We start from the raw sequence: 25917 nt of genomic DNA, 5'->3' as shown, positions 1-25917 counted from the left end.
GCTCTTTGGCATAGAGAGAGAGGGGAAATCTTTCCTGAGTCCTGCCTCCAGGAAGATTTAGGAGGTGTGATTTATTAGAATTTAAATTATAAAAGGTTTGGGATTGGCTTAAAGAGAATTTTTTTTTTTTTTAAACTTACAATGTCTGAGTCTGTTCCAAGGGCTGTAAACCATGGCAGGCTTCCAGTGGCCCCAGGTAGCACCCTCCATGGTTGCATTACTTACAACTGGTAATAAATGGCTTTGACCAAATTTAGCTGAACAGAATGCTTAAGTGCATAAAGATGGGCAGACTGCTTCTGGTGGTTGGATATCATTGATCATATCAGTAGCAATATTGCATATATGGAATATCCTGGAAGTCAAGGAGCCTAGAGTGGCTTTATTTCTACCTTACTGCTTTGCCTATGTGACACAGAGGCAGGAGTACCACTTGTGCCAATACACCGTCATTGAAATAGATCCGTTTGTTTGCTATGCGCATACAATTATCCTGACTCTGCGTGTTCACTCTGGGTCAGAGCACCTAGAAGTATCTAAATGAGACGTAGGGAACTGCAATTGTCTCCTCAGAGCTGAATTGTCTAGTGGCTTTGGCATGTGTGAACCATTCTGAGTGGTCATGATAACAGCATCTCTTAGAAGGCTGACTCTCAACCTCAGACTTGTACCACATACGTTTCAGGTAGGTTACAAGTATAGCACTTGTGGATAATTTGCTCAGGCTGGTAGAAAATTTAATTGGAAAAAATCTAGAGAGGTTATCTCTAGAATGCAACCCTCATCATATCCTTTCCAGTATGCTTTAGAAAAGTGTAGTTATAGGGAATTTGATAATTTCTGAATAGTCCCTGAAAAATGTGCCATACATGCTAATTTATGTTGATGTCATGAGCGTCCCCATGGAAAAAAAAGGTTGAGAATGACTATGCTAGAAAATGATACTTGGTACAAACATAGGTGTATCATGTATGCAATTCAAATAGAATTTAGTCATTGTGAGGTGAAAAAAGACTACATAATGATGGTGTCTTTCAGGAAATGGGTCTCAAGGTATATTTTTTTTGAGGCTGGTGTCTGTTATTGGATCCAGAAGAATAGGGTACATGCCAAGTAGTCCCTTTGTCCCATTATTATGTAATCTTTAGTTACCTGGATTAGGCCTGCAGGTTTCCCATTGGCTCTGTTTATCTCTGAGCAGTTCCTGGGATTATGAGGGATTACAACTAGAGGTGATGGAGGTCATTAGTATAGGGAATCAAAATTTGTTGAACATCTACTATGCGCTGGTGAAAATGTTAGTCACTCAGTCATGTCAGACTCTTTGCAACCCCATGGACTGTAGCCTGCCAGGCTCCCCTGTGCATGGAATTCTCCAGGCAAGAATGCTGGCATGGGTAGCCATTCCTTTCTCCATTGGATCTTCTCCACCCAGGAATCGAACCCAGATTTCCCTCAATGCAGGCAGATTTTTATTGCAGGAAATCCCCCAAATGCTGGAAGTATATAAATTAAACACATAAATAATTTAATCCTCACAATAATCCTATAAAGTAGGACTTCCCTGGTAATCCAGTGGTTAAGTATCTGCTTTCCAACGCATGGGACAGATTTGATCCCTGATCAGGGAACTAAGATTCCATATGCCATAGGGCAACTAAACCCATACACCACAATCAGAGAAAAGCCCACAGGTCGCAACAAAAGATCCCACTTGCTGCAACCAAGATTTGATGCAGCCAAATATTTTTTTAAAATTCTACAAGGATTTACCCCCATTTTACAAATAAGGATTCTGAGACATAACTGGCCCTCTAGGAGGGAGGAGGGTTCAGGATGGGGAACACATGTATACCTGTGGCGGACTCATTTTGATATTTGGCAAAACTAATACAATTATGTAAAATTTAAAAATAAAATAAAATGTTCAGAGATTAAAAAAAAAGAAATATAGAGGAGTAATTTGAATCCAGATCTTTCTGAATCCCCAAATCCTTGCTTTTTTTCTGCTTTCTTGCTGTGTTCAGTTGCTCAGTCATGTCCAAATCTTTGTGACCTGCAGCACACCAGGCTTCCCTGTCCTTCACTATCTCCTAAACCCATGTCCATTGAGTCGATGATGCCATCCAACCATTTCATTCTGCATGCGTGCCTTTTATAGGGTGGCTATGCATAGTGGGGCACATACATTCTCAGTGGTACCCTTGTAGGGGGAGGATTGGACCCAGTGTAAAATTCAAAGTCTTGGGACCAGTTTCAATAATCAGGGCCAAGTAACGCTTATTCACGGCAACATCTAATGGAATACAAAGGTCAAATCATGTGAAAATGCCAATACTTGACCATTTTTCATCTCTAAAAATGGAAACTTCATTCAACCTAATAAAAGTAGGATCATCAATGCTAACCACACTTAATATTTCTCACGCATAGGACTGAAATAAAAATCTGGCTATTAAAATGGAAAGAGAAAAGGACATTCACTTTGGTTCCCAAAGTTGTGTATCTATGGCTCTAGGCCACCTGGATGGGGTCACCCAGCTCTAGACTTGCAACATCTGCAGAATCAAGCCTCTACAGTGAGAAAGAAGGGGAGAAGTGAACTCCAGCCCACTCATCACATCATCGGCTCTGAGATACGTGGCATAGTACCTCTGCAACTGAAATCACCTGGCTTGCTTTCCAGCCCCGTGTCCCTCTAGGCTTCACAGAAGGCTAGTGACCCAATGTTACAGGCTGAACTGTGTCCTTCAAGGAGATGTGTCCTGACACTGTGGAACATGACTTTATTTGGAAAGAGGCTTGTTGCAGCTTCAATTAGTTAAGATGAAGTGGGACTGGAGTATAGTGGGCCTTTCATCCAGTATGGCTGGTGTCCTTCAGAAGAGAGGAGATGCACAGGGACTAAGTGGCCATGTGACAACAGTGAGGCATCCATAAGTCCAGGAACACCAAGCATGGCAGGAAACACCAGGAACCAGGAGAGGCAAGGAAGGAGCATACCCTACACATTTCAGAGGAAATATGGTCCTGCTGAGACCTTGACTTCAAAAGTCTAGAACTGTGAGGTCAAACGTCTGTTTTAGGCCCTCCAGTTTGTAGTTCTTTATTGTGGAAGTGCTAGCAAACTGTGATGCTCACCTGTTAGGCTCCCTATCTACCCCCTTCTCCTGTTGTCAGTTAAGGAGATGAAGCAAATGAAGTGTTAGTTCCTCAGTCGTGTCCGACTCTTTGTGACTCCATGGACTGTAGCCCACCAGGCTCCTCTGTCCATGGGATTCTCCAGGCAAGAAGACTAGAGTGGGTTGCCACTCCCTTCTCCAGGATCTTCCTGACCCAGGGATTGAACCTGGGTCTCCTGCATTGCAGGCAGATTCTTTACCATCTGAGGCACCAAGGAAACCTGAAGTAAATAAAACTACTGTATAAAAAGGCAAACCTCAGATTTCAGAAAACAAGGCTCACTAGACTTATTTCCGGAGAAGGCAATGGCACCCCACTCCAGTACTCTTGCCTGAAAAATCCCATGGATGGAGGAGCCTGGTAGGCTGCAGTCCATGGGGTCTCTAAGAGTTGGACACGACTGAGCGACTTCACTTTCACTTTTCACTTTCCTGCATTGGAGAAGGAAATGGCAACCCACTCCAGTGTTCTTGCCTGAAGAATCCCAGGGACGGGGGAGCCTGGTGGGCTGCCGTCTATGGGGTCACACAGAGTCGGACACAACTGAAGTGACTTAGCATAGCATAGCATAGATTTATTTCCAGACTGTTCTAAAGAGTTTTTTTTTTTTTAACCCCAAACCTTAAGTTTGAGGGCTACATATGCAGACTGGTGACTTCTTAGCAGGAGGGTTTTATTCAATTTATGACAATCTACAAATTAGATTTACTCTGAGCCTAAGTCATGACCACATGAATTCTGAACAAATGGGCTGCTTTCCCACTGAATGACAAGTTAAGGGAAGTCAGCAAGGCCTTTTCTGGTGAACTGGGATTGGCTTTCACACCATCAGCAATTAATCTGAGTTATGTTGAGTTGAAAATGTTTTGGGGGAAGCACATTATTTTTATGCTCTTATCATCACTAGCAACCAATCCAGGATTCCTTCATCAGGTGAGTCAATCATTAGCTGGATCCAGACACAATATGGTCACACACAGATTCACCCACTGTTTATTGAGTATCTGCCATAAATATCACACACTGGTCCAAAGACTTTGACTGCATGATTCCATCGCCTCTGCACCACAATTTCCATACACAGTTACTTCCATTAAAACACGACAAAAATAAAACTCAGAGAGGTGAAATGACTTGCCAAGAGTTACACCTCCAGTAAGAGGATAATGGTGAGCTTTGGATGAAAAGATCAGACATGGGGATAAAAGAGGGGATAGCTCCCAAGATGTGCCTCACTTGGAGCATTTGAGAAAATCAAGGAGCACGGAGAATACTGGGGACCAAGAACTGGTACTCATGAACCATGGGATATGAGAGAAGAGGTCTGGAGTAGACCCCCGCCACGCCCCATAGCTGTGATCATCAGAGGTCTGAACTTGGAGGCAGAAGATCTGCTGTTCAGCTCTATTGTCTACTGGTCTTATGTCCATGGGCTAGAAACTAAATTTCCCTGGCCTCATTGTTCTAGACTGCAAGATGGGAACAACTATACTCACAACAACACACATACAAATACATAGCAGATATTAGGTAATCAGTAAAATTTAGCTTTCTGTCTTCTTTCCCAATGACACACATCTTGGGCTAGCCCAGAGCTAAAGTCATGTCTTTCTGAGAAACCCTGTGATGCAATGTGCTGTTACAAACTTGATTTTTCAAAAACAGCCATTTTGTTTTACTTTTTAAAATGATGAATAAAATAGTCTCAAAAAAATCACTCATTCAGTCAGCAGATACTGTTTATATATATATACACCAAAATTCTATATATGCCAAGTATGGCTGGATCATAGACAAGGAATTAGAAGATACTGCTCGTCATTGAGAAACAGTCTTTAGCCCTTCATTGAAGCAACAAGGATATACATCTTTTTAGGAGTCTTTTCTGATATGTATTCCTGGTGACTCAGATGTTAAAGAATCTGCCTGCAATGAAGGAGACCAGGGTTCAATCCATGGGTCGGGAAGATCCCCTGGAGAAGGGAATGGCAACCCACTCCAGTATTCTTGCCTGGAAAATCCCATGGACAGAGACGCCTGGTGGGCTACAGTCCGTGGGGTCACAAAGAGTCGGACACAACTGAGCAACTAACACACACACACATTCTCTTCTGATATATATTTCTATGCATACATAATCATAGGGAAGGTATGTTTTGTTTCAATTGCTTCTCATCATTATTTTCTAAACGCTATGCCTTTATCTGTGTGGGGAAAGTCATGCTTCAGCCTCAAGGCCTTTGCATTTCCCTGTATACCTTCATGGCTGGCTTCTTATCTTTCTCAGGCCTCTAATCAAATGTCACATTATCAGACACCTTAATAGAGAGGCTTCCCTGACCACTTGTCTAAAATACTCTCTCGGGACGGCTCTGGTTGTCCAGTGGTTAAGAATTCACCTGCCAATGGAGGGGACATAAGTTCAATCCCTGGTTTAGTAACTAAGATCCTATACAGTGTGGGGCAACTCCACAACTACCGCAGCCGGAGTGCCTAGAGCCCATGCCCCACAACAACGGGAGCCACCGTGATGTGAAGCCCATGCACCATAGCTACAGAATAGCCCCGGCTCACCACAACTAGACAAAGCCCGTGCACAGCAACAAAAATCCAGCGCTGCCAAAAATAAAGTTTTAAAAAAATGTTTTAAGTAAACAAACTACTCTCTCACTACTTGTCTTTCTCTTCCCTTACCATTGCAAATTGACCCATGGATTGTTCATTCTTCCCAACTCAGGGATCAAACCTGGGTCTCCTGCATTACAGGCGGATTCATTACCATCTGAGCCACCAGAGAAGCCCTAGATTGTACATTACCTAACATTATCTCATAGGTGCCTTTATTTATGTGCTGTGCCATGCTCAGTCGTTTAGTCGTGTCTGACTCTTTAAAACCCCATAGACTGCAGCCCCCCAGGCTCTTCTGTTCACGGGATTTTCCAGGCAAGAATATTTGTTGCCATTTCTTACTGCAGGGGATCTTCTGACCCACGGATTGAACCTGTGTCTCCTGTGTCGGCAGGCAGATTCTTTAACCGCACCACCTGGGAAGCCCCACCTCTTATTTAGTGTATCATCTGCATTTCCAGCCCCCTGTCATGGCCACTAGAATGCAGTCAGCATGAGGGGCAAGGCTGCATTTTGTTCTGACATATCCCCCCAAACCTAGAAAAGTACCAGATCCATTGTAAGTACTGAGCAGATGTGCCGTGTTCAACATTTCTGTTGACTATAAAATAAATCATGTAGCTTCCCTTGCATTTCCAGAGTCACAAAAAATTTGCCAGTGAATACCTCCCCCACCAGCTTTACTCACTTTACATTTCCCTCAATATTCAGTAAACCTATGGGCATACTTTATAACTTTTGGTAAGCACTGTCTTCCCTGCCCACCCGTGAGCCCCCGCCCTGCTCCCAGAGTGTGCACCCCTAAATCCCTGAGAGCAGGGGTGTCTCAGAGCATCTCCCAGAAGATGGCTTCTGTCTCTCTCCATTTGTATCTCCAGTACCAAGTTGTATCACAGGGATCTGTAGGCAGTTTTGCCAACAGGCTTGTATTTGCTCCCCAAATTCCACTAATAGCTGTGAATGTGCAAAGGAAGGAAAAGCGAAAAGTTTGATGTGCAATGAATCAAAATTGACTTGGCCTACATTCTGGCATCCTTCCCCAAAGCCACCTGAGACCTCCCACCTTGCTATCATTATCTCTCATTAGAAATGACTCAGGAAGCACAAGGTAAGCAGTTCCAGGATGCTGATTGGATTGGTGGGGCCGTGTGGATAACAAGCCGTATTTCTCTCTTTCTCCTCCTCTCTCTGACTGGCTGTGTAGCAGGACCATTAGTGAGAAATGTTTAGCAGTTAGCAAGAAAGTAATTAGGTCCAGAATTGCACATCAGCAACATTTCTCTACTTTCAAATGGCCAGCACTGAGGATTTTACAATTTATACCTTGGTGCTAAATTAGATCAGATGTCTTTAGCATCTGAAGTTTCAGAGTTGGTTTTTTGTTGTTGTTTTTCATATAATTCAAGGTTCTTCCATACTACCAGGAATGCTACTGGAGGCAGTCACAGTTCTTAGTTCTATTCCTCTATTCTTTCAGGAATTTTCTATGCATAAATAAGCATATATGTATTGTACACTATTCTTTTCTCCCCCTCTGTAAATGGAAGCATTTATTCCACACAATATTCCACTATTCCACACATCATTTTTTGCCCTATGATTTGTCTTGTGGCTCTCCAATATACACAAAGAGATGACCTCAGTTTAAAACCACTACCTGGTATTCAATTCCATGAATGTATCATATTTTATTTTATCAAGCCCCATCAAGGGATATTAATTTGTTGACATTTTTTTGCAATTACAAACAATGTAATAAATCATTTCACACATGTGCGAGTGTATCACCAGGAAAAATTTATAGAGGTGAAACTTCTAGGTCAGAGGATGTGGACTGTTTACATTTTGATAGATCATTACATATGCTCCTCCGTAGGCAAGCTGACAACAAACCCTCCCATACAATTTGGGCAAACACAGGTGAGACTGACTCCCTTCCTGCATCATCATCAACCTTTTCATCTTTGACAGTCTGATTGGCAAACACATTATTTCATGGTTTCCATTTGCATTTCTCATCTATTTAAACACTATTTATATTTCTGTGAATTTGTCAGTTCATGACTTTAGTCTATTACTGTCCTGGGTTATTGGTCATAGGACTTTTAACAAGAAAGTCTGTATGTATTAAAGAGATTAGCCCTTTGGAATATGGGAATATTTTCCCCAGTTTTTGTTCATCTTTAAGTTTTATTTACATTTCATTTTGTGTTGTGCTTAGTCACTCAGTCGTGTCCAACTCCTTGAGACTCACTGGACCATAGTCCACCAGGCTCTTCTGTCCATGGGATTTACCAGGAAAGAAGACTAGAGTGAGTGTCATTTTCTCTTCCAGGAGATCTTCCCAAGCCCAATGTTTGGGCTTCCCAGGTAGCCCAGCAGGTAAAGAATCTGCCTGCAATACAGGAGACATGGGAGATGAGAGTCTGATCCCAGGGTGAGGAAGATCCCCTGGAGGAGGAAATGGCAACCTACTCCAGTATTCCTGCCTGGAAAATCCCATGGACAAAGAAGCCTGGTGGGCTATGATACGAAACACTCGGACACAACTGAATGACCAAGTACACTGCATGAACACCATATTTCATCTACATGCCCAAAAACGTAGTTCCATGCATCACTTCTCCATCCTGAAATTTTTAAAGAAACTTTTATATTGGAGACTAGTTGATTAACAATGTTGTATTAGTTTCAGGTTTACAGTAAAGTCATTACAAATACATGTATCCATTCTTTTTCAAATCCCTTTCCCATTTAGGTTCTTACAGAAGATTGAGCCGAGTTCCCTGTGCTACATAGCAGGTCCTTGCTGGTTCTCTATCTTAAATACACCAGTGTATACATGGCAGTCCCCAACTCCCAAACTATCCCTCCCTGGGAACTGTAAGTTCATTCTCTAAGTCTATGAGTCTGTTTCTGTTTTGTAAACAAGTTCATTAGCATCATTTTTCAAAAATAATCTGCATATAAGTGATATCATATGATAGCTGTCTTTGCTTAGTCTGATGATCTCCAGGCCCATCTTCTTGCTGCAAATGACATTATTTCATTCTTCCATTATCTGAAATTCTTAGGTATTTTAACTTCTTCCTTGTTGTCATTTAAAAAGGGATATTTTCTTCTATTACATTTTCTTTAAATTTTTTATTATGAAATATATTATGAAAAGATAATTTATAAAGGCATAATAATAAAATAGCTGTCAAATGTCTACTATTCAGTTTAATAAGTAGAACATTACTTAGAAAGTTGAACTCCCCATTTATATTTCCACATCACATTCTTCTCATTCTTTCTTAGAAGTAACTATTGTCTGCATTTGGTGTGTATCATTGCTATACATTTTTAAAGTATTTTTACTACATGAGGATGTATTCTTAACACATGGAACTGTTTTGCATATTTTTAACCTTTGCATACATGTATTCTTCTGCATCTTGCTTTGGCTGCCCAATATGTTTGTGAGAATTAATATATACTGATATATATAATTCTAGTTCATTCATGTACATCCTCCTGGAAATGTACATTTAGGGTATCCCTTTTCTCTTTTTCCTACTTGAAACAATGATACTAGGAACATTCTTGTACAGATCTCCTTGTACACAGGGAGAGAGGTTCTTTGGGAGTGGAACTGAATGCTGGTGGGGCAATTCACCAAACTTACCAGATAGTGTCAAGTTGTGTTGAAAGTGCTATGCTTCTACCAGCTATGTTCGGGAGTTTCCTATGTCCCACATCCTGGCTTTCACTTGGTATCATAAAATATTAATTTTTTTCCTATCTGAGGGGTATCAAAAGTATTACACATAATTGAATTTCTGTTAGTGAGTTGCAGCATCTTTCATATGCTCATTAACAGTATATCTGACTTACATGCTTAGTCACGTCTGACTCTGTGACCCCATGAACTGTAGCCCGCCAGGCTCCTCTGTCCATGGAATTCTTCAGGCAAGAATACTGGAGTGGGTAGCCATTCCCTTCTCAGGGGATCTTCCAGATCCAGGCATTGCAGGCAGATTGTTTACCATCTGAGCTACCAGGGAAGCCCCATTAACAATATAGGTTTCTTTTTAAAAATTAATTGCTTGTTCATATCTTTTGCACACTTTTTGATTTATGTCCATTATATTATAAAAGTGTCTTGTGTGGAAGGTTGTATGTCAACTTTGTATATGAATTATGTATCATGTGCATGCGTGCTAAGTCACTTTCGTCACGTCCAACTCTCTGCAACCCCACGGCCCACCAGGCTCCTCTGTCCATGGGATTCTCCAGGCAAGAATACAGGAGTGGTACCATAGTGGTATATGGCATGGTGCCATGATGGTATCGCATCTTTTAATATGTCCTTATAAGAGGTGGACCTTGATTACTCTTTCACTGAGTGTATACAATTTGTGTCTCACTTCCAGTGCAGATGGGATGGTGTGCCGCTTCATAAACTAGATCACAAGAGGCACCATGGCTTCCTGCTCTCTTGCATTTTCTCTGGAAACCAGCTACTATGTTCAGGTAACTCTGTAGAGAGGCCCATGTGGGAAAGAGCAGGGACCAATGTTCAGTGAGAAACTGAGGCCTCCTGCCCACAGCCACGTGAGTGATGTAAATCCTCCAGGCCCTGACAAGCCTTCAGATGCTTGTAACCCTGGCCAACAACATGACCAGAACCAGAACTTGTTGGACCCTGAACCAGAACTTCCTGGCCAAGTTGTTCCTGGATTCCACCCCTCAGAAACTGTATGAGACAATAAATGTGTATTGTTTTAAGCTACTAAATTTTGGGATAATTTGTCACGTAGCAAGAGATAACTAATACATGTATCTTCTGAACTGCTTTACTGTTTCTCATAGTGTTTTTTCAGTTTATCTTCTTGTGTTACTTAAGAATCATAATATTGTCTACATACAATGATAACGGTCTTGACTTTTTAAAAATCAGTTTACTGCTTCCCCATCAAGCCTGTTGCCCCATTTAGGATGAAATTCATGAATTTTGTTATGCTAAGGACATCTATTCATTTATTCTCATCTTATTAACAGTATTTTAAAAATCAATAACAATACTGAACTTTGTCAATTTCCTTTAAAATATCTGAGTATTATGATTTTTCTGCTGAATTATTTTAACAGGACTGTACTTCTGCATTGATATTCATAGGCAAGAGTGATCTTATTTTGCTATCTATTGCTCATGAAATATTGGCTAAGTCTGAGGTTTTTGTGATCTAGCTGATGTTTTTGTAATCAAAAGATTTTCTCATTTTTTTTCTATGTCCTGTAGCAGTGTAAATCAAAGTAGGAAAACTTTTCCAACAAAAGGTCAGAGAGTAAATATATTATGCCTTGTTGGCTGAATGGTCTCAGTCCCCTGATATTCAGCTTAGCAGTGTAGTGGGAAAGCATAAACAAATGAGTGTGACTGTATTCCAATAAAACTTTATTTATGAAAAAAAGAGGTGAACTGAATTTGGTCCATGGCCCATTCCTTGGTATAAATCTGTTTTCTCAAAATTTAATGGGTGTGCAATCTCCAAGGAATCTTGTTAAAACCAGATTTTCCTTCAGTAGGTTTGCAGTGGAACCTGAGAGTGCATTACACACTAGCTCCCAGGTGACACCCATCTGCTGGTCCTCAATCACTCTGAATAGCAAGGCTTTAAATAACACTGAAACCATCTGTTTTTAAAGTTTGGTTGAATTCATTTGTGAAAATATCCAGGTCTAGTTCTTTCAAATTTGTATCTTATGAATATTGGTAGTTTTAAACTTTTGATCTTTCAGGAATTAGCTTTGGCAATTTATAGTTTCCCAGAAAAGTATCCATTTTCAACTAGATTCTCATATTTTTCTGCAAACAACTGAGCAAAGTAGTTATTAATTATTTCCTTCTCTATTTGTGATTACTTATTCTTATTTCTTAATTTAAACACTTGTGCTTTGATTTGTTGTTGTTGTTTAATCACAGTCATGTCCAACTCTTTGTAACCCGATGGATTGTATGTAGCCATCAGGCTCCTCTGTCCATGGGATTCTCCAGACAGGAACACTGGAGTGGGTTGCCGTCTCCTTCTCCAGAGGATCTTCCTGACCCAGGGATCAAACCTATGTCTCCTGCACCGGCAGGGGGATTCTTTACCACTGACCCACCAGGGAAGCCCTATATTAGGTACTGTTTTATCTATTTTATTTTACTTTTCTAAAGGTTTATTTTTTTTAAGTTAAAACATATTTCATTTACAATATTAACAGTGGGTGTACAACATATTGATTCACTATTTTATAAATTATACTCCATTAATACAATCTTAGCTATATGTCCTGTGCTGTGTAATATAGCCTTGGATCTTTTTTATTTCATATATAGTAGCTTATACCTCTTAGCCTCCTACCCCTATCTTGCGCTTCCTCCCATTATTTCAAAAAGATACATGCACTTCAGTGTTCATACTAGCATTATTTATAATAGCCAAAATATGGAAGCAACCTAAGTGTCCATGAACAGATAAGTGGATAAAGAAGATGTAAAATATTACTCAGCCATCAACAAGAATGAAATTTTACCCTTTGCAATGACACACATGGTTCTGGAGGGTAATATGCTTAGTGAAATAAGTCAGACAGAGAAAGATAAATACTGTATGTTACTGATCTATTTCTTGAGTATATTTATTTATTCTACTCTTTCTGGTTTTCCTTTTAAATTTCTGCTTTTATTTTTATTTTGGTTCTTCTGGATTACTTTTTCCCCTGACTTCTTGAGTTTCATACTAAAATCAATCTTTTAGAATCTTTCTTTTATTAATATACACAATATTAAGCCAGGAATATTCCACTGAGTTTTGCTCTAATTTTATCACACACCATAGAGCTTGGTATTATTTTCTACATAGGTATCAATTCTTACCTTGATCGTTTCCTTGACTCAAGAATTATTTAAAGTTTCTAAATTTCCTAGATGGTAGTTTTCTTTTTTTCCCAGTTTTAATTTTATTACTTTTGACCAAAAAATGTTGTCTGTAATAAAAGTCTCTTGGTCTATTATTAACTCAGAGAGGCCTAAAAAAATCTCTCTCTACTGATGAGTTTCTTGTAATTTCTGTAGAATTTGTTTCTGGAACTTGAAGCTGCATTATTTAGTGCATACAGAGTCATGGGAATTTGTCATTGTGGATCATAGCTTTTATCATTTTGGTGTGTCCTCTTCAACTTGCTCAGAGCTTTTCAGGTAACTATTAGTCCCTGGTCCTAGGCTACCTTGTTTCTCGACTCTTCTCAAGTAGAATATCGGGCACCTACTGACCTGGGGAGTTATTCAGTGTCATACTTTTTGCCTTTTCATTTGGACAAAGATTCATGACATTGTACAGGAGGCAGTGCTCAAGACCATCCCCAAGAAAAAGAAATGCAAAAAGGCAAAATGGTTGTCTGAGGAGGCCTTACAAATAGCTGAGAAAAGAAGAAAAGCTAAAGGTAAAGGAGAAAAGGAAGGATATACCCATTTGAATGCAGAGTTCCCAAGAATAGCAAGGAGAGATAAGAAAGCCATCCTCAGCGATCAATGCAAAGAAATAGAGGAAAACAATAGAATGGGAAAGACTAGAGATCTCTTCAAGAAAATCAGAGATACCAAGGGAACATTTCATGCAATAATGGGCACAATAAAGGACAGAAATGGTACGATCCTAGCAGAAACAGAAGATATTAAGAAGTGGCAAGAATACACAGAAGAACTGTATAAAAAAGAACTTCATGACCTAGATAATCACGATGGTGTGATCACTCACCTAGAGCCAGACATCCTGGAATGCAAAGCCACGTGGGCCTTAGCATGCCAGCAAATTTGGAAAACTCAGCAATGGCCACAAGACTGGAAAAGGTCAGTTTTCATTCCAATCCCAAAGAAAGGCAATGCCAAAGAATGTTCAAACTACTGCACAATTGTACTCATCTCACATGCTAGCAAAGTAATGCTCAAAATTCTCCAAGCCAGGCTTCAACAGCGTGTGAACAATGAACTTCGAGATTTTCAAGCTGGATTTAGGAAAGGGAGAGGAACCAGAGATCAAATTGCCAACATCCAATGGATCATCAAAAAAAAAACAGTGAATTCCAGAAAAATGCCTTCTTCTGCTTTCTTTACTACACCAAAGCCTTTGACTTTGTGGATCACAACAAGCTATGGAAAATTCTTCAAGAGATGGGAATACCAGACCACCTGACCTGCCTCCTGAGAAATCTGTATGCAGGTCAAGAAACAGCAGTTAGAACCAAACATGAAACAATGGACTGGTTCCAAATTATGAAAGGAGTACGTCAAGGCTGTATATTGTCACCCTGCTTATTTAACTTCTATGCAGAGTACATCATACAAAATGCTGGGCTGGATGAAGCACAAGCTAGAATCAAGATTGCAGGGAGAAATATCAATAACCTTAGATGTGCAGATGACACCACCCTTGTGGCAGAAGGCAAAGAAGAACTAAAGAGCCTCTAGATGAAGGTGAAAGAGGAGAGTGAAAAAGTTGGCTTAAAACTCAACATTCAGAAAACTAAGACCATGGCATCTGGTCCCATCACTTCATGGCAAATAGATGGGGAAACAATGGAAACAGGGAGAGACTTTATGTTTTTGGGCTCCAAAATCAGATGGTGTCTACAGCCATGAAATTAAAAAAAGCTTGCTCCTTGGAAGAAAAGCTATAACCAACCTAGACAGCGTATTAAAAAGCAGAGACATTACTTTGCCAACAAAGGTCTGTCTGGTCAAAGCCATGGTTTTTCTAGTAGTCATGTATGGTCAGAGTCAGAGTTGAAATATAAAGAAAGCTGAGCGCTGAAGAATTGATGCTTTTGAACTGTGGTGTTGGAGAAGACTCTTGAGAGTCCCTTGGACTGCAAGGAGATCAAACCAGTCAATCCCAAAGGAAATTTGTCCTGAATATTCATTGGAAGGATTGATGCTGAAGCTGACGCTCCAATACTTTGGCCACCTGATGCGAAGAGCTGACTCATTGGAAAAGACCCTGATGCTGTGCATGATTGAAGGCAGGAGGAGAAGGGGACAACAGAGGATGAGATGGTTGGATGGCATCACTAACTCTAAGGACGTGAGTTTGAATAAGCTCCAGGAGTTGGTGAAGGACAGGGAGGCCTGGCATGGTGCAGTCCATGGGGTCACAAAGAGTCAGACATGACTGAGTGACTAAACTGACTCTGAATGAGGCTTCTTTAACTTTCCTTAGCTTATCTATTTTTTAAAATTTATTTTTAATTGGAGTATAATTGCTTTACACTGTTGTGTTAGTTTCTGTTGTACAATGAAGTGAATTACCTATACATCCTCCCCCTTCCACCTCATCCTCATCGCATCTCTCTAAGGCATCACAGAACGGTGAGCTGAGCTCCCTGTGCTCTACAGTAGCTTTCCACTAGCTATCTATTTTACTTATGCTAGTGCATATACGTCAGTGGCACTCTCTCAATGTATCCCACCCTCCTTGCCTCCCCTATGTGTCCACATGTGTGCTCTCTACATCTGTGTCTCTATTCCTGCCCTGGAAACAGGCTCATCTGTACCATTTTTCTAGATTCTATATATACACAATACAATGCGATATTTGTTTTTCTCTTTCTGACTTGCTTCACTGTGAACCTAAATGTCCAACAGTAGATGAATGGATAAAGAAGATGTGATATATATATATATATATATATATATATATATATATATATATATACAATGGAATATTAGCCATAAAAAGGAACAAAACTGGGTCATTTGTAGAGATGCAGATGGGCCTAGAAACTGTTACACAGAGTGAAGTAAAGTCTCTATTTTTGATGAGGCTTCCCTACAGGCCCTGGGCATTTCTGGCTTCTGAAAAAAGTGAATGAAGACCCCAGGTCTGACAGACATTTGCCAACCTGATCTGGCTCCTGGCATAGCAAGGCAGTCACAGTATTACTTCACATCCACTCCCTACTCCCAAACTCAGTCATCCCTATTGGCCCAGACCATACAACTATCTTTCTGCCTCAATTTCCCTTCCAACCTCAGCTCCAAGTCTGCCTTGCCTCAGACTCCATCTGCTTGGCCAGAGCTTGGGGTCTTCACAGCTTGCTACATTGACCTGGCCTGGTAGACTGAACTTCTGCAATAATACTGTCAACAAAACTTTGAAAATTATCTCAATTTCTTCCCGAGCTTGTATTGTCTGTTAGCACGGACCACTGCCTCTCCCCACTGTGGCACCTGCATGATGCATACCTCAGCTGTCCACTCCCTCTGAATACAATGGACCCACCACTTGCTCTTTCCGGGGACAGCCGTGGCAACCAAGCCACCTCACCGGGTTCTCTTCACTGTTCTTTGTCACCAGAGAACAATCTAAGTAATAGGGATGTCTAAGTGATTTATCCCTTGCCTAGGTTTTGACTAAAAACTCTTGGATCTGGCAAATAAGTTTTGGGTATATTACATCTTCTATTTTCCTACAAAATTCATTTGTCACAGTAAGTAAAATTTTTTCATACAACCTGCAGGAGACTGTTGCCATTAGCCTTAGTAAGTTAGGTCTTTTTGACTCTTCAATTAGTTATAATCTTTACTTCCATCTTATTTGTAACCTTTATTTCTCCTCAAAAAGCAAGAGACTAGCAAAGTATTTGGAGAAGGCAATGGCACCCCACTCCAGTACTCTTGCCTGGAAAATCCCACAGATGGAGGAGCCTGGTAGGCTGCAGTCCATGGGGTCGCTAAGAGTTGGACATGACTGAGTGACTTCACTTTCACTTTTCACTTTCATGCATTGGAGAAGGAAATGGCAACCCACTCCAGTGTTCTTGCCTGGAGAATCCCAGGGACGGGGGAGCCTGGTGGGCTGCCGTCTACGGGGTCTCACAGAGTTGGACATGACTGAAGTAACTTAGCAGCAGCAGCAGCAGCAGCAGCAGCAGCAAAGTATTACTGTCCCTGCCCAAAATAACATAAATGCAACAATGATAATAATAATGGCTTACACTTTTTGAACACTGTGTAGTTTCCATACTTTACAGAGATGTCAGTTAATTATCACTGGACTCTTATCAGGTAAATTACACAGTTGTTATCATCATCATCCTCATTTTATAGATCAGGAAACTGACTCAAATAAATTGAGTAAGAAATTTAAGGTTATATAAGTTAAAAGTGGTGGAACAGAAAGGATACCAGGTCTGTGTAACTCCAAAGACTATACCTTTATCCATTATACTATGTTGCTTACTAGCCAATTTTCCCCAAAGCCAAGGAGACTAAATATGTTCTATTGGTTGATAATTTTATGTCCTAGGATGAACTCCATATTACAAAAAGCAAAAGTTTTGGAAGCAAAAGTTCCTGGTCTTTCCCCCAGATTATATTCTAAGAATCAAAGTAATAATAGCAATTTATCAGTTATAGGGCACACAGATGTTTTAAATAACAATTGTATATGTTTACTCTTGGATTTTTAAAAAGCCTTTGCATGAATATAATTGTATTAATTCATGTTTAGAAGATCTTAGACTCAACAGTATTTCATCTATTACCTTTGAACTAGTTCCCTTATAAGACAGTGAAATAGAAAAGGTTATTCTAGCTGCTGTAAGAAACAACTTTCCAAGCTCCAAAGGTTTAAAAAATAAAAATTTGGTTTTGCTCATATAGATTCAAATCAAATGTGCTTCTCAGGCAAACTTCCAACAGCTTCTTTAGGGACCCAGGCTCCTTTCTCCTGGGCTTCCCAGGTGGTGCTAGAGGTAAAGAATCTGCCTATCAATACAGGAGACTCAAAGAGACATGGATTTGATCCCTGGTTAGGGAAGATCTCCTGGAGTAGGAAATTGGGAACCCACTCCAGTTGGACAGAGGATCCTGGCAGACTACAGCCCATCAGGTCACAAAGAGTTGGACACAACTGGGCGTGCATGCAATCAAGGTTCCTTTTTCTATGGCTCCATCCTCTACTAAGTCCTGCTGCTGCTGCTGCTAAGTCGCTTCAGTCATGTCCGACTCTGTGTGACCCCATAGACGGCAGCCCACCAGGCTCCCCCGTCCCTGGGATTCTCCAGGCAAGAACACTGGAGTGGGTTGCCATTTCCTTCTCCAATGCATGAAAGTGAGAAGTGAAAGTGAAGTCGCTCAGTCGTGTCCGACCCTCAGTCACCCCATGGACTGCAGCCCACCAGGCTCCTCCGTCCATGGGATTTTCCAGGCAAGAGTACTGGAGTGGGGTGCCATTGCCTTCTCTGACTAAGTCCTGAGTCATCACCAATCAATATCTCCATTCAGTAGAGAATCTGAAGAGGATGTGGAAGAAGTTTTGTTTTTGCTTTTTTTAAAGGAGAAGCCTAGAAAGAAATCTCTTCTGTATATTTCATTGGCAAGAACTCAGACTCACCATCCCAGGTACCTATAAAGGAGGTTAGAAAAGCTAGTCTGCAGCTCTGATCCCAGAGGGAAGAGAAAGTGTATTCTATGCACACAGCAGGCTCACCCAGACACTTTGAGAACCTCACCAACTTTTTATTTGGAATGAAGAGAGTCCATTCAGATTTCACTTTCTCCCATTCGAGATCTTTGCATGACTATCAGTTCAATTTCTTAATTGAATTCTTCCTTTAAATACATGTGCTGGTTTTAAAAATTTGTTGACTTTCTTTCATTCTCTCTTGCTTAAGAGATGGACCTTTCTTCTTCACCTGCATGTAGGTTACACTTAGTGACTTCACTTGTGGTGAGTCGAATAGAGTAGAAATCATTAGATGTCACTTCTAATACTAGGTAACAAGAAGACTGTGCATTCTGTCTTGGGTACACTTCCCAAACCTCTGAGTCACTTGTTCTGAGAGAGGTCAGCTGTCCTCTCACAAGCAGTGATGGTATGAGGGCACTCGGGCAGCCTACAGAGAACTGTGGGGGATGCTAGCAAGCATGTAAGTGATCTCAGAAGGGGATCCCTCCCCTAGTCAAGCTTGGAGTTAACTGTGACCCCAGCCAATGCCAGGACTTCAACTCGCAAGAGACTCACAGCTAAACTGCTCCTGGATTTCTGGACCACATACATAAATGTCTACTGTTTTAAGCCCCTGAGTTTGAAATAAAAGGTGACATGCAATAGATGACTAATATAATGCATTTTAAAACCTGTTGTATTTTAGCTCCTATGCTATCATGTGGGTCCAGGCATTCTTCCAGAGACAGTAGAATGGTTTTTAAACTTCACTCTTATTTATGTGCAAATCTCTCAGAGTTGATGCTAAGTATTGGCTGTTGGCTCCAGGACTGTGTACTCTGTCACTGGATCCATGTATTCGTGCTGCTGCTGGAGATATGTGAGAATGCTCATTGCCTCCTTTGTGCAAAGTTTCCTCTCAGAGAGGTGTGCCATGCTGGAGAAGTATGGTGCTGATTTTTAGTTTCGAGTATGTTATTCGAACATTCGAGTATGTTAAACTGGGGTTTCATCACATGCTTAAGGAACTCCATTCTCTTCTATTGAGTTGGCCAAAAAGTTCGTCACATTTTTCTGTAATATCTTATGGAAAAACCCCAACAGATTTTTTTTGGCCAACCCAATATTTGGGTTTTACTGGTGTCTCCCATGACCCCATAAAGCCCAGTTCATTCATCTTCCTAAATTAAGGAGCATCACAGAGATGAGAGAATCCATTCTGATTCTGGCCTTGGGTATGGGGGAAACTGCCATTTTTCTATCACATTCTGTTAGCAAGCAGTTTGTTTCAGTTCTCACATTAAGGTTTCATATCAGTCATGCGAGGCCCATAGTCATAGCATCAGTTTTATAGATGCAGCAAGGTAAAGAGCTATGAGGCAGGACAGGCAGAATTTAATCGCAAGTCTGTGACTCCAAATTTCATGCTTTATCAATGAAATCTTCTAGAGCTCCCTTTTCTTATAGGCACAGAGCTATTACATAGTTTATACCAGAAGAAAAAAAAAAAAGAAAATTTCCAGTTGAAACTCAAATGGTTACATCTGAATGTGGAATTTAAACTTCTGTATAAACCCACTGATGGAAGCCTGGCAGGGGCTGAACAACTTGGACTTGGTCTTTTATTTTTTTTTCTTTCGGTAATATAATTACCTTCCAAATTTTTACTTATAAGTCTCTTAGGGCTTTTGCCTTAAAAGAGATCTCAAAGATGATAGAATATATCTCCTTTACTTTATAGATACACTTACTACTTGGGCTTATTTCTGGAGTTAAAAAGTCATCTCTTTCTTCCTCAGCCCAAGTAGACCTGAGCCACTCTGTAAAGGGAGCTGGAGTGCAGACACAGGCTGTAGGGAGAACCACACGGGGCTGTCTGTAGAAGTGTTCTATGCATTTCACTTCCGGTCTCCAAACGCCAGCATCCAAATACTACTCTTGCTTATAGGGTACCATAACTCTTACCCAATGTTCATTCTCAATTTCCACTGGCATTGGGAGGGCATGTGACTGGCCAACAGGAGAGAATTCCATGATGAGGTGTGCAACAGCCATATGATGACAACTCAGTACAGCTCATTGACTCCTCATTCTGTCAATGAACTTGAGACTGGACACACACCCGGTGCTTGGAGACAGTATTAATGCATCAACTCTAAATACTCATTTGCATGCAGAATACATTTAGAACTATTCTGAGCTGAGAATAAAAAGAACCAATACATATTTAATGATGCTCAATAGCACTAAATATATTAGTATTGATTTCTGAAGAAAACACCTATTGACTCAGATTTCTGGTCCTTTGAAGTGTATTGTCTGCCAGTTCCAGCAGGTTTCCTTGCCCTATGTAATGACCAGCTCTGTGACCTTCAGCTCAGAGGAAGACCCCCAAATCTTTCTTCTTAAATGAACATTCTGTGGAAGTTAGAAACTGGTAGGAAAGCTCCACGTGGGGAGAGGGACTAAGATGGCCCTCCGCACTGAGTGGAGCTGGCAGACCTGGGAAGCAATGATTTCCAGCCTTTGTACTAGAACATGGACTGTGCCTGCAGGGGGCCTGCTGTGGGCAGGGCATTGGAATTCCACAAGCAGCGTTCTCAAGAAGGGCTGAAAGGGAGGAGCTGTGGAGTGATTGCCCTAGCTGACCGCAGGGAACTGTGTGGATGACTCAATGATTTGTCTTTTCTGGGTATGGTGGGATGAACTGGAGACAATTCCCAACACCTCGGGAACTCTGCCCTGGCACCCATGTTAGTTGGGCTGATGCAAACCCACCAGCCAGAAAGGTAAAATCTGAATCTCCTCTGAGGTCTTTAGAAATTGTTTTATAATTTTAATATGATATGTTCCCATTCATTTGATTCTAATTTCCCCTGATTCTAATACATTTTTGCCAGATTCAGCATGCCTTCTCTGACAAAGTCTGACTTTTGTGGCATTCTGAGCAGTCTAAGGTGCTGGGTTCAGGTCGCAGTCTCCCCTGGAGGCATGGGGATTCCCAGTACCTCAGCTGGTAAAGAAACTGCCTGCAATGCAGGAGACCCTGGTTTGATTCCTGGGTTGGGAAGTTCCCCTGGAGAAGAGATAGGCTACCCACTCCAGGGATCTTGGGCTTCCCTGATGGCTCAGATGGTAAGGAATTGGCCTGCAATGCTGGAGACCTGGGTTTGATCCCTGGGTTGGGAAGATCCCCTGGAGGAGCGCATAGCAACCCACTCCAGGATTCTGGCCTGGAGAATCCCCATGGACAAAGGAGCCTGGCAGGCTACAGACATGACTAAGCACAGCATAGAAATATTCGCTACTCAGACCTGCCTTTAAAAGAACCACCGCAAGGAGAGCACCTGCCTGACAACCTCCAGATGCTGCACCTTTGGGTCCTCCCGAGTGATGGTGCCAAGACCACAGTCCCTGCGGGGTGCGCCCAGCCAAGGACTAATCACAGGAGGTGACAGAACAGGGCTGTTTCTGCCCAGGGCAGTCCTCCCCTAGTGACCTGTGGTTGGGGCTCCCATCATCCTGCCTGAGACATTCTCTGTGCTCTGGGGCCACTTGAGTCTTCCCACCTCACCCTTGTCTCTTCTCGTTCTCCTTTCACAGGTGTAAGCCCAGAATCGTGATCTCAAGTCTGCCCCTGCTTACTTGTGCTGCCTTATCATGTACACACTTTACCTCCACTAAATCTCTTGCAGGTTTCATTCTGTCTGGCATCTGCTTCTCAGAGGGCCTGCCCTGGTACAGCTCCTTTTCCTGGCCCCTGCACTCAGCATCCTTGCTCACTTTCTCAGGCATTCAAGCCTTACCTCTCTCCAGTCCACCTTGGTCCAACCATCCCTGTGGCTACCGCTTTCAGCTTGTTTCTTCCATTCCAGCACCAGGCCTTCTGAACTCCACACCCACTGGCAAGACAGCCCAATCCCTGTAGGTAAAAGAAGAAAATACCAAAGATCAGGAATAACAGAAATTCTAGTAGCCTTTCCTAATGCTAGTACCACCAGTGTGGAAGAGTGGACTCACAGCCATTTACCAACACCTTCATGGACAGTTACACTTCAGAATGCAGCATATTTTGAATTTTAGAAAGAAGGTGATATGTTGAATATTATGTAATATACCCTAGTGGTCTGTGATAGCAAAAACAGTAATATTTCTACAGCAAGCATAAAATTTTTCACTAAGGTGAAAAAATCGAGTAAAAAACATTTTTAAAAAGATAAACAAGATTAGCTCAAAGTCTACTTAAGATAAGTTTTGCAGTGAAATACATTATTTTTTTTTTAATTTTCCTTTCAGAGCTTTTATATTTCTCAATAGAAAGAAGGTAAATGGTGGATATCTTGAAATTAAAAAAAAAAGCCTCCCACCTATTAAACACCTGCCTTGTGTTGAGCCAGAGTATTCTATAGCATTATTTTATTTAACCTTCACCTCAGTATTGTGAATAGTCATTTTAGCTCCATTTTATACATGAGGAAACTAAATCTCAAGTAACTAGTCCAAGGCCACACAAATAGCAAGCACCAAAGCTAAGATTTGAATCCTAAGGAATCAACCTCCAAAATTATTGGTCATTCCCACTTTGTCACATTGCTCACCCATGTAAGTATCATTTAGCCCTGACTACCCAGTAAGGTATGATGTAATAAGACTGGCCTAGAAGTCAGGAGTCCTGGGAATTAGCACAGATTTCATTCTCCGTAGTCTGTCCTCCTTGAGGCTCCATTTCCTTATACGAAATTGGGGTCAGCAATACCTAATTCACACAGTGGCTTTAATAAGGATCAAAGGATAAATTAGGCGTGGAAACATTTTGTGATCACACTGTGAAGTGCCAAAGAGGATGAACCCGTGATGGTAGTGATGATGGTATAAGCCATTGTTATTGCTGGCACTTCAGAAAACCCTCAGGACTATAAATAATTGTTTACTTGGGAAAGAACTGGGTGGATGCTTCATCTTCCTTGAGCACCAAGGAAGAATTGGAACCTTGAGATGATCTAAGAAAATGGGTTTATTTGCAGTAGTTGTCCTATTTGATTTGGGAAGGAAGAGCTGTTTCTTTTGCACCCTCTAAAGGTTCCACGTTCAAATAAATAATTACACACACACAGAGCAAGGAAAGAAACTTCCAATTTGATTAGCTATGATGCTTACAAGTGAAGTCACTGCCTCTGGAACAAAATTACTGACAGCTCTTTGCCATTAGGACTTTTCTTCAAACTGTCTGGTTTTTGCTTTCTCATTAACATTGCCACATTGTCTATTTCATTAGTCTCTTTTTATGGGTCAGTTACGGGTGGCTGCTGAATAAGGCAGGGAAATAAGAAATGGTTCCAAGGTGGGCACGGTGGGTGGCACAGAATACAACACAGAGTCCTTGCTGGGGAGTGTGGAGTTTTGTGGAGAAAGAGGCTGTGTGATTTCGTGTGTTCAGAATGTAAGGCTGGAGTCATCATCTTTAATTTCAGGTTGAACTGGAAAGATAAACAAGAGGCAGAGGATAATTGATATAGAGGCGATAATAAGTTGCAGTCAGTGTGAGAGATTCTAAATCACCTGAGAAGGTATAGACAGAGTCTAAATCTATGACACAGTGGGAGGTGGGGTGGGGCTGACCACAAAGAGGAGAAGACATAACAGGTGTACTGATGGAAAACAGCATCTCTAGGTTTCAGACATCAAGGGAGGTTCAGGTATCCCTGCATACTGACTTGATGATGTGAAGCATGAAAGGGAGTCTGACCTAGTTTTGAAATTCAGCTCTGCCTTTTAAATATGTGGGGCTTCCCTTGTGGCTCAGCTGGTAGAAAATCTGCCTGCAATGCGGGAGACCTGGGTTCGATCCCTGGGTTGGGAAGATCCCCTGGAGTAGGGAAAGGCCACCCACTCCAGTATTCTGGCTTGGAGAATTCTATGGACTGTATGGTCCATGGGGTCGCAAAGAGTTGGACACAACTGAGAGACTTTCACACTTAAATATGTGACATTGAGTCAGCTACTGAACTACCAAAATTTTAATATATTCATCTCAGAAATGGGGATGTATACAGAATGAAGTAAGTCAGAAAGAGAAAAACAAATATCATATATTAACATATACATATATAGAATCTAGAAAAATGGTGCTGATGAAGCTATTTGCAGGCCAGGAAGAGAGACACAGACATAGAGAATGGACTTGGGAACAAAGTGGGGAAGGAGAGAGTGGGTCGAATTGAGACAGCAGCATTGACATACATGCAGTACCATGTGTTAAACAGGTAGCTAGTAGGACGCTTCTGGATAACACAGGGAGCTCAGCTCGGGGCTCTGTGACAACTTTGAGGGGTGGGATGGGGGGGTGGGAGAGAGGCTCAAGAGGGAGGGGATATATGTAGACTTTTTTCCAGTAGTCATGTATGGAGAATGGGACCATGAAGAAGGCTGAGCACCAAAGAATTGATGCTTTCAAACTGTGGTGCTGGGGAAGACTCTTGAGAGTCCTTTGGATAGAAAGGAGGTCAAACCAGTCAATCCTAAAGGAAATCAATCCTGAATATTATTGCAAGGACTGATGCTGAAGCTCCAATACTTTGGCCACCTGATGCGAAAGGCTGACTCACTGGAAAAGACCCTGAGGCTGGGAAAGATTGAGGCAAGAGGAGAAGGGGATGACAGAGGACAAGATGGTTGGATGGAATCATTGAATCAATGGACGTGAGTCTGAGCAAACTCCAGGAGGTAGTGAAGGACAGGGAAGCTGGGTGTGCTGCAGTTCATGGGGTCGCAAAGAGTCAGACATGACTTGGCAATTAAACAACGATAGCTGATTCACATTGTTGTACAGCAGAAACCAATACAACATTGTAAAGCAAGTATCCTTCAATTAAAAAAATAAAAATTAAAAAAAGAAATGAGGATAGTAATTCCTATATTGTAGGGTGATTGTGAAATGTACAAAACATTTGCAGATGTGTCTAGAACATGGCATATGCTCTATACATGTTAATGATGAATCATCACCAGAATCTTCATGTTCTCAGAAAAGGGAAGTCGGCCTTCAGTTCTAGTTCCAAGTCCCCTGAAAGAAGGTCCTGGAGATTGTCAGTGGCTTCTGAAAATCCCTAGCATTGACAGTGTTATACTAAATCCAGAACTGATTTAATGATTTTATTTAACATCTGAAGTTAATTTGGTTGGTTCAATTATTGGAAATAAGGAAAACAAAAAAAACCTCAACAATGCATGAAGAATCCTCTCAAAACCACACAAGCAAAGGTTGCAGTTGTCTGTCCACTACTTCCCTCTACCCCATAAGCCCTTCATCCAAGGGAATGACAAGAAGTGAAACACATTTGAATCCCATCTATTAATTTTTTCTTTGAGCCACATACATAAAAGTATGTATACATACATATACATATATACTTATACATATATTTAAGTGACCACCTGTCAGAGCAACACCTCTCCCACCCTTTCTTCCCCATCAAATGCTCTGTGCAAGAAAATGACAAGTCTTAGCTCTGAGGACTTGCTTTGATGAGAGCAGTTACTCTACCATCCCAGTAAAGTACTCTATTGGGCAAAGGAGTTAAACATAAGACACTTACCAACAGAAAGGACAAGAGCCTGGCTGTGTCCAGCA

The 25917-nt window shown here is 41.3% G+C and overlaps 1 long non-coding RNA gene across 5 annotated transcripts in view; it reads right to left on the bottom strand.

Moving 5' to 3' along the window:
* The window catches only part of LOC112579690, a 169086-nt gene that overhangs the window by 77104 nt on the left and 66065 nt on the right, over window positions 1-25917 (bottom strand). For all 5 annotated transcript variants that reach the window (XR_006545358.2, XR_006545357.2, XR_006545361.2 and 2 more), the window contains exon 3: window positions 22094-22209. This is a non-coding gene — a long non-coding RNA (uncharacterized LOC112579690). The remainder of the gene's footprint in view (window positions 1-22093; window positions 22210-25917) is intronic.

Source organism: Bubalus bubalis, chromosome 16, assembly GCF_019923935.1.
Source record: "Bubalus bubalis isolate 160015118507 breed Murrah chromosome 16, NDDB_SH_1, whole genome shotgun sequence".
Lineage (NCBI taxonomy): Eukaryota > Metazoa > Chordata > Mammalia > Artiodactyla > Bovidae > Bubalus > Bubalus bubalis.
This window is presented reverse-complemented; position numbering and strand designations above follow the sequence as displayed.